The sequence below is a fragment of the Zootoca vivipara genome, chromosome 1, assembly GCF_965207765.1.
Source record: "Zootoca vivipara chromosome 1, rZooViv2.hap1.1, whole genome shotgun sequence".
NCBI lineage: Eukaryota > Metazoa > Chordata > Lepidosauria > Squamata > Lacertidae > Zootoca > Zootoca vivipara.
In genome coordinates, this window is record NC_142582.1 from 48,369,958 (window position 1) to 48,384,582 (window position 14,625).

Consider the following 14,625-nt stretch of genomic DNA (forward strand, 5'->3'; position numbering starts at 1 on the left):
CCCCTGCGCTGATTTTAGATGGCGTGAAAAAGATCTTGTGCACCTGTGCAGGCAATTTTTGAGAGCCTCAGAGTGTGGGCAGCGTACAGGACAAGTTTAATCTGATATGATATGGCTGGGGCTTCCCTGGGGCTTCCCTGGGCTTCCCTGGAGTGTAACCTTTGACATGAAAAGTCAATGTGATGCGTGACAGAGAGAGAGATGGATGATTTTTGAACTGCCTTACCTGAATCCTGCTGTAAACTTTCCCCCTTCGTTCCCTGTTGCCTTTCTTACCCACCCAAGCCTTTCTCTCTCAGCATCACCGCTTGCCAGATGGAGAGGAAGCCAGCTGTACAGGAATGGAATTCATGCAGCGTGCTGACTCACTGAGTCACTCCCCAGCCAACCAGGATACATCCAGCTCTTTCTCTCCGTCGCAGATAGTGGAAAGCAAGAGCTTTGAGGAAGATGCTTCAAGAGTGTCTCTTAATGTTTTGGAGGCCACAACTTTCTCTCCATGCATGTGCAGAGCAGAGGGACGTTACCAAACTTCATGCTTCCAGGCTTTCCTAGTAACATTCTTTTGTCATATAACATGCCAGTGAGGCAGGCTGTCAAAGGCATGTGTCACACTGTCAATATGTCAAGCACTCTCTGCTGGATTTTGATCATCAGCTGGCACTCGAGGACCTATTTCAGCCTGAAGAAAGTGTTGTGGTCACCACACACACGCGCCACAACCAAGCACACATCATAACATATTCTATTGGCTACAATAGAAGCCAATGTGGTGCAGAGGTTAGAATGTCAGGAGACCAGGGTTCCAATCCCCACATTGACCAGGAATCTTATTGGGTGACCTTGGGCCAGTCACTCCTTCTCAGCCGAATTTACCTCACAGGGTTGTGGTGAGGATTAAATGAGGAATGGGAGAACCTTGGAGGAAATGTAATATCAATGTAATAATAATAAAAAAAATGAGTGCACATGAGTGCCCAAAGCAACATATCTGGCTCTTTTTGTTGCATTCTATTTAAAAATAATACTAATATTTTTTTAAAAAAAAATGTGTTTCTGAGGCAACAATCTATCCAACAGAAGAAGTCAGAAGAAACAGGTGATGGTCCAAATTAAAGATATCCGCTCCCTTTGGGGGCAAAGCAGTCTCATAAGAGGTTGCACTGCACCGGAAGGTTGAGACGTGGCACTGGGTCAAACTGCCTCAACGGCAAACAACCTAGTTACTCTTGCTGGAGTGACAAGCTTCCAAAAGAAAAGAGAAAAGACAAACAAACAAACAAATTTTGGGAAAGGATCAGAGAACTAATTTGGCTGGATTTTGGAATGAAAAGAGGGAGTCCATTCTGGAACTGGGAAAGAAACGTGTGGGAGACTTTTGACTGAAAAACAACAACAAGGTAAAGTGTAATGTCCTGCAAAGTTTCCATGGAGGGTGAGGAGAAGGGTGAAAGAAAAACTGCTACAACTGTTACACATTAAAACTAGAGTCAAACACCCTCCCAACTCAACGGACAAACTGTATCCAGATATAAGTGCTTAAACTATACAACTATACAATTATACAACTGTTTGGCAGAGAGGGCAAAGATCTTTTAATTGCATTCTAATTGCACTGCCTTATTTCCTGGGAATTTTGCAATCGTTTCTAAGCCCCTGAGAACCCAAATAACACTGGGTGGGTGAATTGGGAATTTGCAGTTCATTGGGGGGTGGGGGGGATATTCAAGGTGCTATAATAATAATAATAATAATAATAATAATAATAATAATAATAATAATAATAATAAATTATTATTATTTATACCCCGCCCATCTGGCTGGGTTTCCCCAGCCACTCTGGGCGGCTTCCAACAGAAAAATGAAATAAAATAATCTATTAAACATTAAAAAGCCTCCCTAAACAGGGCTGCCTTCAGATGTCTTCCATCTGATGAAAACTGAAATATTTTTTAATCAGACAAGCAAAATTTCTCAAGGGGTTGGGTGAGTACTATACATCCCGATTCCAAAATGCAAACAATGTACCCTTATCATGTTTTTTTAAAAAAATTACTGAATGGTGCTCAAATCCTTTCAATGTTGCTAACACCCTTCTTAAAATGTAACACTGAAAGCCTGAACCCAGGAATCCTCCACAGAAAGGCTTGGGAACAGAAACTCATAGCAGACTGCCAAAACAGACAGGAACAGAATCTTGGGCTTGCGGGGGGTGGGGGTGGGGTGGGGGTGGGGGTCAGTTCTCTATCTGGTCCAAGTCTGGTTTGAGAGCAGTTGACATTACCCCTCAAGAGTAACTGAGCAGCAGACACACAAGTCACCTGGTCACACCATGGTGAGATGCATTGCATTTCTATTTAAATTATAGCAATTATTTCTAAATTTGTATCTATATAAGCATATGCATTTTTGTACCCTCCTGCCCTCTGCTTTGGTTATTCACTCCTGCCACAGCCAGGAGCCAGGACACGGTACAGCAAAACCAGAAATATCCCAGTCTGAGGCACTCAAGACCAGGTGCGTGTAAGTCTGGGGAGGCTGCATGTGCACATTAGCTCAAAAACCAGCAGGCATTAGTTGGAATGCTAGGTATTCTAAGGGCAATCTGTGCAGGGTTGCCAATTGAGCATGAGAACAGCCTTATGGAGCCATTTTGCTTCGCTTTGCTTTCAATCCCATTGCAAAAAGCGAGGAGCAAAGCCAATTCCCTTCCCCTACCTCCCCAGGGCATTTTTGTTTTTAAAATTTAACAGGTTAGGAAAATAGTTTTGTGTCCACCTCAGTTCTGACCCTGGACATGCCGAAAACCACCCTTGGCTCTGTCCCATGGTTCCAGCCCTAGATTCGCAGGACCCCTCTTCTGACCAGGGACCAACAATTTTGATGTTGAGGGTTGGCATCCTTAAATCTATTCAACTTCTGTGGGGGTGGGGTGGGGCAACAATATAAATTTATCTTGATCCAGCGACATCTCATTAACATTTAGAGTATGCTTTAAATCATCTTTTCCCTTCCAGATAGCTTGTGAAATAAACAACAACAAAACCAGTGTATGTGGCACACGTGTGTCTGCAAATAATTGTTTTAGGTCTCATAAACCAGAGAGATGATCTGTCATATCCTTCACTGTGACCTTGGTCTCATTTAATGCTTGTTTAGCAGCTATTCAGATCACCCCTCAGTTGGATAGAAGGTGGGGCTGGCTTTGCACTGCAGGAGTTAATGCATTTGATCCAGCTGCCTTTTCACCCCGGGTCATTTTATCTTTTAGAAATTCATATTCTAAGAAAGCAGTGAATCCTTCCAAGTAACTTGCTGGCACATCCAAGAAATGTTGTTGAAGGGAATGTTGCAAATGATCCAGCGAAGAGTTGTTGTTGTGGGTTGTTTTTGTTTTTTGTTTTTTGTTTGGGGGGGGGAGGTGTTTGTGTGTCTGCTTACTTTTATTTTAATGAGGAATTAAGTATGTATCCATGCATGTGTTTTAACTGGGTAATGTTTAGATTTAGATTGCAAGTTACTATGCAACCAGCTTCCAGAAAAATCATAAATCATACTCATAAATAGACAGATGAAGGTGGAAGAGATCCCAAACCTTGTTATAGCACCAACATTTGAAGTCCAGTTTGTTCTAGTTCCACGCAGAGATAAGAAGGGCTCACTACTCTATAGTGGTTAATGCTAAGGGACATATTTTGAGGTTTTGTTTTCTAATATTTTGAGAGAGGCTGACATGTAATATGGGTCTCTGGGGGCACTGTCTTTGTAGAAGCCCCTAATACAACTGGTAACGAATTGTCGTAATTGGAACATATCCATCCTATCCTATCTGGTTCCAAACCCCGGGAGGGTGCCAGGGGGGAGGAGGAATAATACACAAGGGTGTATTTTTCCACACATACCCTGATCAAATCCTCTTGGATATCTGCATTAAAAATGCAATGGTTTTGGGAACAAGCGTTCTCAGATCTACTAGTTAAGCAACCTTATGTGAGATAGCAATAGGAGACTGAAGCTTGGTTTACACATGCAACATGCAAGGAATTGAGGTGGTGGGGTTTTGAGGGGATAGAACTAGGGCAGGCTGCAAATAGGGAGATCACATTTCTGAATGCTGCTTTATGTAAAACCAAAGCAAACAAACAAAAGCTCATTGTTGTTGTTGTTGTTGTTGATAATTTATTACCCTCCCTCCACCCTAAGGTCATAGGGCGGGTTGAAACAATTTAAAATACAACATTAAAAAAGTTTAAAACAAATTACAATCACAAGAACAAGAACAATGTGGGTCCTAAAATATATGTCTCAAATCTCAAAGGCCAGGGTATGACCTTCCTTCTTCAAATTGACTGCAGAGCCTCCTCCTTCAGCCTCTCTCACAGCCGCTGTATGGAATACATGCTACCCTTTCCATATTTTATTGGGGGGGGGGCAAAGGGACCTGGACCCCTAGGAGTCAACTCCCATGCTTCTGCCCTATCCTGGTGGGCAGGGCCTTTCTTAAGCATATCCGGCGCTGTGGTGCAAAGATCCCTCTGGCGCACCCCCCTTCCCAGAGTTTTCAACCTTTTTTTAGGGCTGGAGGAGGCAAGCTGTGGCTGGAAGGCAGCTCCTCTGGTGGGGAAGAGGTAGCGGTTGGCCACGGCGCCTCCCAGCTCAGCTGGCTGCTTCGTGCCGCAGTGGCCATGGCAGGCAGCACACCGAGCGAGTGGGTCTGTGCCGAGCTAACGAGGGCACGTGTGCCACTCCCGCCAAGCATTGGCTTGGTTTCCCCCCCTTTTAGCCTTCTGGCACCCCGCAGAATTCAGCAGAAAAGACAGAGCTGACATTTGGTGGGAGTGGCACACGCACCCTCACTCACTCAGCGCGCTTGTTCGGTGTTCCCTGGACTCTCGCCTGGTGCCCTCCAGGACTTGGTGCCCTGGCGCCCTGTGCCACTAACCTCTATGGGTAAGACGGGCCTGCTGGTGAGTGCAGGACTGCTGCCACTCTGCCCCCCCTCCCTCATCACACACCACTGCTGCTTTAATACGATCAGCTGTAGAAACCGAGGCCAGAAAATACTTTCTCCTAGAATCCACCATGGAAGGAATAGATAGAAGTTTTAAAGTGTTCTTATTGTTTTATCACTTGTTTGCTGTCCTGGGCTCCTTTGGGAGGAAGAAAATAACAACCACTACTACTTAATAATAACACGCACACACACAAGAATTACAAACATTCATTTGATAAGGAATGAAGAATGGTTCTGTCTAATAACCTAATTCAGCATAACTGGCTTCCTTTCCTCTCTCCGTGATTCCTCTTCTAACTGATTTTTTACTATCATTCCCAAATGACGCCCCACAGCGCTCACTGACACCACCCATCATTTCACCTCGCTCTTCTGCTCTCCCTGATTCTTCCATTCCCCACTTAAGTGAGATTTGAACAGGAGAGGCTTCCTTTGTGCTAAGCCAGGAACGGCTAGGACACTGCACCAAAAGTCCTCCAATCCTTTTTAAGAACATAGAAAGAGCCCTATTAAATCAAACAAAAGGCTCATCCATCCCAAGCCTGTCTTCTCTGGGGTCCCAACAAGATACTTCTGGGAAGAGTGCAGCAAGACCTTGAAAGAGATAGCCTGCCAGCAGGTGATATTTGCCTCTGAGTCTGGTGGTTCTGTTTAGCCATTTTGATTGTAGCGGTCGACAGACCTGTCATCCATAAATTTGTCTAATCCCCGTTTCTGTCTGCACAGCATACTCCCTTTGACTCGGCTGAACAGCTGAATAACTCCTGTTCCCGCTTGCTGTGTGGAGATGATCTGTTTATAATATCCACAGCGTAAAACATGGGACCTCCGTTTAATATGCCGGCTGTTTTTTTCAGATTTTGCATACCCTAGCAGAGTTAGTTAAATTCCAGGGGGTTGCACATCTGGCCATGCACAAACGTGATGTGATTTAGCAACAATAATAAACAAAGCCTGCCCCAGAATGCCTGCAGGAACCGAGTAGTCATGAGAGCGGGAAGTGCACATATACAGGCACAATGCATAATGAAACATGATACATGGTGGCAATGGAGAAGAGCAAACAAATCAAAGTATCCAGGTTGGTGATGGAGTCGCACTGGCATGGGCACAGCTCAGGCAAAGGTGAGCATATTTGCATTACAAACTAACTTGGTTCATGTAGTTTAACTGTTACAGCATATCCTAAAAATTCTGGGCTATGTGGTTGGATAAGAGGACTACGAGTTCTCTCTCTCTCTCTCTCTCTCTCTCTCTCTCTCTCTCTCTCTCTCTCTCTCTCTCTGTATATATATGGTTTTTCATATTAAAATTTTACAATCATATATCCAACAAACAACATAGAAACAAGATTCCAAGAATCTCATGGACTTCTCTCCTCCCCTTTGTGGGTCCTATTATTAATCATTTCCTCCTGCATCTTTTATAATAAACCTAATCTTTCACCTCTCAATTGTGTCCAAAATTCACCATTAAACTAGAACTGTTATTCCAATCCTACTAATGATTTTAACTGTTTACAATGGTTTTTAAGATAAATTATAATTTCCCCCCATTTCTGATTCTTCCGGTCATTTTAGCCATTTCAACATTATCCATCAACTTGATTTGCCATTCTTCTCTGAATAAATAAAGAAATAAAGTCTACTAGGGACTTTATCTTCTTTCCATCTCTCATGACACCTCTCTCTCACTGAACCAGAAAAAAGATAATGTTAGATCAGCCATCCCCAAACTGCGGCCCTCCAGATGTTTTGGCCTACAACTCCCATGATTCCTAGCTAAGAGGACCAGTGGTCAGGGATGATGGAAATTGTAGTCCAAAACATCGGGAGGGCCGAAGTTTGGGAGTGCCTGTGTTAGATATATCAATTTGAGTTGTCTCTAAGCTATCTGAGAAAGAACTGCTAGGAGCAGCCTTGTCCTCCTGGCTTGGAGGTTGTCACCTGCTCTTCTCCCAGAACTGCTCTGGGGGAACAACAGTTTGCTGGAAGTTACAAGAAAGAAAAGTGCTCTCGTGCTTGTGTCCTGCTTGCCAGTTTTCCATAGACAACTGGTTGGCCATTGTGAGAACAGGATGCTTGTCTAGATGGGCATTCAGCCTGATGTAGCAGATTCTTCCTACATTCTGATGTTCTTACAGAGTGGTTACTTTTTGCCAAAGCCACGACACTAGGAACTGCTGCTTACCTGAAGGGAGAAAATGAAGCAGAGGGGAAGTCAAGGCCATGTAGCAAACTGGCAGAATCAGCATGGCAATCCCTCCAGTGTGCCTGCACTGTACTGACCTCCCCATTGCCTTTGCTTTTCCCCGCAAGCAGAAGTGACAGGAAGCTGGCACCATGGCTCTGGCCAAGCAGATGAATTTTCTCTTCTAGTAAAAGAACAGGAGTCCCAGCCTGTTTGGCAGCTGGTCACCCTAAAAGCCAATGGTGTGAGTTGTCAGATCAGAATGAATGAAGATAACATGTGCTGGGTCACCTATCACTAGTCCAGCTTGAAGGATAAAATGAATCTGTGGCTTGAGGTAGCACATCCATCACTGTCATTCACCATTCTTTTGTGTCTCTGGCTGAGAAAACCCTCACTTTTACCACTCCTCTCCCACAAGCCCCCCCCAATCAAGAGCAAAGACTGATGTCCCCTTTTGACGCTCAACTGAATGGTTAAGTTGATGGTGTTGGTCAGTGGTGACCCTGTCACATAACACCTGTAAGGTATCTCAGCTGGGACATGATGGACCCTCCAATGAGCTCTTCAAAGCTTCCCTTTCAAATGCCCTGGAGAAGGGTTTTGGGATAGGAGTGCAGAATATAACAATATCTGCAGCAAAAAGGTAAAATCCTTTCTTTTCCTTTGACAAGAACACAAGTCTCCAAAATCAAACTGCATACTTTATCTTTTTTTATCTTGGTGATTTTAACCACGATGCTAATCAATCTGCCCTAGAAGATGCACATCTTCATGATGCAGGAAAAGAATGTGCATTTTCCTCCTTTGGATGAGACCCAAAAGTGTGAGGAGAGGAAGAAAACACAAGCTACTCGTACTTTCTGCCTTACCATTTCCTTTTAATGTCCCGAGTGGATCTAAATAGCACCCCGATACATCAAAATCAAACCATTGATATTCACTAGTAACGAGCTTTATTTTTTCTGCTTCCAGCTTTATTGTGATGTAAGGTTTCCTTAATTTTTTGAAAGCTTTGCTTTTACTGTGAATAAAGCCCCAGTTCTTACCTGCTGTGAATAGAGCACCCTTGTTGTTGTTGTTTTTTAGTCGTTTAGTCGTGTCCGACTCTTCGTGACCCCATGGACCATAGCACGCCAGGCACTCCTGTCTTCCACTGCCTCCCGCAGTTTGGTCAAACTCATGTTCGTAGCTTCGAGAACACTGTCCAACCATCTCGTCCTCTGTCGTCCCCTTCTCCTAGTGCCCTCCATCTTTCCCAACATCAAGGTCTTTTCCAAGGATTCTTCTCTTCTCATGAGGTGGCCAAAGTATTGGAGCCTCAGCTTCATGATCTGTCCTTCCAGTGAGCACTCAGGGCTGATTTCCTTCAGAATGGATAGGTTTGATCTTTTTCAGTCCACGGGACTCTCAAGAGTCTCCTCCAGCACCATAATTCAAAAGCATCAATTCTTCGGCGATCAGCCTTCTTTATGGTCCAGCTCTCACTTCCATACATCACTACTGGGAAAACCATAGCTTTAACTATACGGACCTTTGTAGGTAAGGTGATGTCTCTGCTTTTTAAGATGCTGTCTAGGTTTGTCATTGCTTTTCTCCCAAGAAGCAGGCGTCTTTTAATTTCGTGACTGCTGTCACCATCTGCAGTGATCAAGGAGCCCAGGAAAGTAAAATCTCTCACTGCCTCCATTTCTTCCCCTTCTATTTGCCAGGAGGTGATGGGACCAGTGGCCATGATCTTGGTTTTTTTGATGTTGAGCTTCAGACCATATTTTGCGCTCTCCTCTTTCACCCTCATTAAAAGGTTCTTTAATTCCTCCTCACTTTCTGCCATCAAGGTTGTGTCATCTGCATATCTGAGGTTGTTGATATTTCTTCCGGCAATCTTAATTCCGGCTTGGGATTCATCTAGTCCAGCCTTTTTGACCAAACGTGATCCACCTGGAGAAGGAATTGGCAAGCCACTCCAGTATCCCTGCCAAGAAAACTCTATGGACAAAGACACCAGGCATATAAAAGAGCACCCTATGAGAGCACTAATTCCTGCTTACTATTTACTGTCCTATGGAGCAGCCCTTGAAAATGGTCCAGAGGCTTCAGCTAGTGCAGAATGGAGCTACTCAGCAGGTGAGCAGGTGCCTCCCTTAATATCAGCCACCTCAGGCCTCACAATGGGCAGTGGTTTGACAGTGCTGATTCCCCATTTGTGGAATGTTGTCCATGGCAAGGTGCATCTGTCTCCCTCCTTCTTAATATTCAGGACAGATTTTCAAACATTCCTGTTCACTTGAGGACTGAAAGAGCACCCCTCTGGCAACCTTGTCATTATGAGCGGTGAGGATATGGGATTGTTTTAAATGTACTTAACCTTTTAAATTTTTTTAACATATTTTATTTTTAATTGTGCTTTTTTATTGCTTCATTGCCCTGGGCTTCTTGGGGAAGAAGGGTGGAGCAGAAATTTAAGAAGCAAATAAACAGTTGGGGTAGCAGCCAAAATACCTGGAAGTAGTGACTCAAAGATTGGTCCTCTCTGTTCCTCTTTCTACCAATCTTAATTTCAATTCTCCACATTTCAGGAATTAGTGATTAAAAAAACAAACCCCTGATAATTCATCATTTTTTTTGTACTTGTATATTCCTATATGCAGCTTTGACTAAGGTCAAATTGCAGGCAATTTCTCATAATGTAATGCATTTTTTTGTATTTTATTTTCACCAGTATATTCATTTTTATGCATACTTCCCTTCCCTCTAATATATGCATTTTTGTAAACATGTGTTGGTTGAAGAACTGCATTGCAAAATGAGAATAAGCGTGAATTTCTCATATTGTGTTGTTTTGGTTCCCATATTGTTCCAGAAGTGCAAATTTGTTAAATCCACTGAGGCTACAATACTTTGGCCACCTCATGAGAAGAGAAGACTCCCTGGAAAAGACCCTGATGTTGGGAAAGATGGAGGGCACTAGGAGAAGGGGACGACAGAGGACGAGATGGTTGGACAGTGTTCTCAAAGCCACCAACACGAGTCTGACAAAACTGCGGGAGGCAGTGGAAAACAGGAGTGCCTGGCATGCTCTGGTCCATGGGGTCACGAAGAGTCGGACACAACTAAATGACTAAACAACAACAAAATCAATTATCTCCCCCATCCCTATCTGCCATCACTGCTTCCTCTCTGGCACCTCTCCTTTGCTGCTGCCCATACCACTTCAGAGGAGAGATGAGAGAGCCAACTGCAAACCATGGAGCCTGGTGACCACCAGCAGATCCCTGCCCAAGATATCCCTGCCCAAGGCCACCAATAAGCATGGGAGTTCTGTTGCTGTTGATTTTGATCTTGCTTCTGTATTTGATAGTCTCACTGCATTGCAATATTGCATCTGACTTGTTTACTCTGCCACGTTTGAATCTGTTTGGTGCATTTTGCTATGAATTGTTCATGATGTCTGTTGACATTCATGACGAGCTGCTGTGTTGCATGCTTCAGCCATGGAAAAGTGGCGTATAATTTCAATTAAATTGAACTAAAATGAAACATGACAGCTTAACTGGACGAGGTGTGGTTTGAATGAATGTCATTTAATTTCTGCTTTCTACTGGATTGTGAAGAGAGTTGATCCTGTGGCTTCTTCAGCTCCTGGTCTGATGCCAATTTACCGTTCCCAGCCACCATGAGTGTGGGTTAAGCATTTGCATTACCCAAAACACTGCAATTAGCAATCTTGTTGTGACTGTATGCTTGATTCCACCAAGATTCTTTTTGTGCAATATTTTGCCAATATTTTACCAATGTGCACCTGAACATTTTTTTTTAAAAAAAAGAAAACCATACACCAAAAAAAGCAAAATGGATGTGATTTTTAAATATGGTGTTTTATGACACTTAGGTAGGTTTTAAAAAACAACAACTAAACAATATTTTATTGGGTTTCCTTCCCAAATAAATAATGGAAACAGTTCACAAGAAAGCATAAATCCAAAGATCAGAAAAGGCAATACACATAACCAAATATGAACATTTCCATTAATGAAGCCGGATCATCCTAGAATTATTACAAAAATTCATGTGGTGATGAAAACCCTTTCAAAAAGATCTGTTTTGACTTGAGAATTGCTGTGCTGAAGAATTTGTGTTTAGGAAAGAAAACACAAACCATCTATCAATAAAAAAGTCCAGTTGTGGAGATGAAAATGAATGGCAGGAAATGAAAGCTGGAGCAAACTTTGTATGCTCCATTTCCAAAATTATTTTTGAAATTTCTCTAGTTTTGCCAGCCTTCAGGAGCAGAGGCTTGCCGAGAAGAATGAATCCAATAAAAGAAAGGAGCAAAGCACATATCTTCATTCCTAACAACAATCATATGAGTGCTTCAACATTCATACGGGTGTGTTACCACATTTTTCCTACCTAAATTTTTCCACCTAAAAATAATCTTGTGAGTCTATCCCCAGTTCCCCAATGCAGCACTTTAGCTAAGCTAAGGAACTTGTACCCAGCTCAATAGATTCTTTGGCAAATTTCTGGACCTGGGTTGCAGAGACAGAAGACTGATAGATGTAACTTGGATTCACACATAGCGCTAATGAGATGTGATCTGATGTGTGCTGCAGCCACGGAGAGGCATGTATTGAATCCTAAAACTCCTTTGTTTGATCTTTGAAATATCAGCTAAGATGCTTGCTTATGCAGAGCAGAGGAATCAGATTCTGCACAAACCTGTTCTCACTACATGGACGGCAAAACCATTTCCAGATGATGTGGGACTCCAGATTACCTTGCCTGATTTTGAGTAAGTCATATGGTCAACATCCGTCCACTGGTTTTTTAGAGCCTTCCGCTCTCCGTTGAGCAGTTTTTAAAATATATTTGGTTGATCCCATTGGGTTCTAACTTCCTTTTTCTTCTCTTTTTTACATTCTTTAACCTCCTTGGGAAATTCATGCCTCAACATTGCATGTGTTTTTTCTTAGTGGGCTCTGAAGAATATTCTCCTAAGCGCAAGGGAGTGATTTACCTCTTTATTGTGTTATCAGGCTGATTTATCTCTTCATCGTGTTATCATTCTCAGGACAACATGACTTCATACACCTAAGCATTAGAAATCTCTCGATACAGTTACAACTTAGCCTCTCCAAGTCAATGCAGACTTGGAAACTCCAGCTATTTCCAAACAACACTGGAAGCAATTAAGTGAACACCACAATGGAAAAATCCAAGACGTAGGGAGGATTCCAGAGGGACAATAAAGGCCTTGCCTTCTAACCCTAAGTTAAATGTATCATTCTTATACAATGCCTGTTAGTAATGAGTACCTGGATCTGAATTTAAGATACAGAATATGTTTCTGAATTGGGGGCACCATGCCAAGAAATCTCCATGGTGCAATTAGCTGTGGTGTTAGCTTTTCAGTAGATGGTTTCTTACACACTTAACTCAGTCCACAACATAGTGAAACTTACAAACTAGGACTTAAAATGATTCGGTCCTGTTGTATTTCAGTATGAATAAGTGGGTGAAATCCAGGCATTTCTGAGTAACTAACAGGCTATCCGGTTTGGTTAAACAAATGCCCATTTATTACTATAAGTCCTAGGCTCCCTGGATGCACTGTGCAACCACTCAAACTATCAAAGGCTTTCAGTGAAGCACCTGCCTTACTGCAAACTGGCTAATACAGCCAACTCCAACAACAACAACCTCTTTCTTCAGTAAGGGACTTCCCCTGCATGCAAAGACAGGCTCTGGTAGATTGAGCAGACAATATGAATAGTCATAGAATCATAGAGTTGGAAGAGACCACAAGGGCCATCCAGTCCAACCCCCTGCCAAGCAGGAAACACCATCAAAGCATTCTTGACATATGCCTGTCAAGCCTCTGCTTAAAGACCTCCAAAGAAGGAGACTCCACCACACTCCTTGGTAGCAAATTCCACTGCCGAACAGCTCTTACTGTCAGGAAGTTCTTCCTAATGTTCAGGTGGAATCTTCTTTCTTGTAGTTTGAATCCATTGCTCCGTGCCCGCTTCTCTGGAGCAGCAGAAAACAACCTTTCTCCCTCCTCTATATGACATCCTTTTATATATTTGAACATGGCTATCATATCACCCCTTAACCTTCTCTTCTCCAGGCTAAACATACCCAGCTCCCTAAGCCGTTCCTCATAAGGCATTGTTTCCAGGCCTTTGACCATTTTGGTTGCCCTCCTCTGGACACATTCCAGCTTGTCTGTATCCTTCTTGAACTGTGGTGCCCAGAACTGGACACAGTACTCCAGGTGAGGTCTGACCAGCGCAGAATATAGTGGTACTATTACTTCCCTTGATCTAGATGCTATACTCCTATTGATGCAGCCCAGAATTGCATTGGCTTTTTTAGCTGCTGCATCACACTGTTGACTCATGTTAAGTTTGTGGTCTACCAAGACTCCTAGATCCTTTTCACATGTACTGCTCTTAAGACAGGTGTCTCCCATCCTGTATTTGTGCCTTTCATTTTTTTTTGCCCAAGTGTAGTACTTTACATTTCTCCTTGTTAAAATTCATCTTGTTTGCTTTGGCCCAGCTGTCTAATCTGTTAAGGTCATTTTGAAGTGTGATCCTGTCCTCTGGGGTATTAGCCATCCCTCCCAATTTGGTGTCATCTGCAAACTTGATCCAATGGTCAAGAAGGCAGTCTCTGCATGTGCTGTAGATGGGGCAGTTGAGGCTCATCAACCTGGAAAGATAGCCCATGTAGGAGAAGGAAAACTCTGATCCTAAACCTCCACTGCCTTGAGGGATATCTTCTGGAGAAGAAAAGGCTAAGGAGAAAACTCTACACAAATCCAGAGTGGAGTCCCTAAGGCAGTGTTTCTCAACCAGTGTGCCTCCAGATGTTTTGGGACTACAACTCCCATCATTCCTGACCACTGGTCTTGCTAGCTAGGGATGATGGGAGTTGTAGTCCCAAAACATCAGGAGGCACACTGGTTGAGAAACACTGCCCTAAGGCACCTTGTATGCCTCCTCCTGGCAATTCCTGCAACCAAGCCGGTGCCAAACATATTGCTCTGCTTTCCTTTGGACCACATCAGTGAAGCTGAGGGGAACGGTCTTGCCGCCTGGGCAGCCCAGGACCTCCAAGCACACTGCCTAGGCTTGCACCATGGGAAGGTCACTTGGGGGCTGCTAACCCAGCATCCCAGGAGGTGCACACATCGTTTCTCAAGACAGACGGATGGAAACAAAAACATTAGGGGAAATTGCTTGCAAAATGAGATATTAGTGCAAAATGGTATACAAAACATGCATATTAGGAGAAATGTGCACTCAAATTCTGACAGATTTCCATGAGGGTCTTTTTTAAATGAATGAATGAATGAATGAATGAATGAATCACAAACCGAAGTGGAAATGTGGAGAACTGAATTTAAGGCT

The 14,625-nt window shown here is 43.3% G+C and overlaps 1 long non-coding RNA gene across 5 annotated transcripts in view; it reads left to right on the top strand.

The window, feature by feature from the left end:
• The window catches only part of LOC148687546 (uncharacterized), a 40,943-nt gene extending 30,183 nt beyond the window's left edge, over positions 1–10,760 (top strand). For 3 of the 5 annotated variants that reach the window (XR_015948324.1, XR_015948320.1, XR_015948323.1), the window contains 2 exons: positions 5,872–6,139; positions 10,068–10,760. This is a non-coding gene — a long non-coding RNA (uncharacterized LOC148687546). Of the gene's footprint in view, positions 1–285; positions 989–5,871; positions 6,140–10,067 lie in introns of those variants that run through there. The other 2 variants (XR_015948326.1, XR_015948322.1) reach the window with 1 other exon arrangement.
• Positions 10,761–14,625: the final 3,865 nt, after the last annotated feature.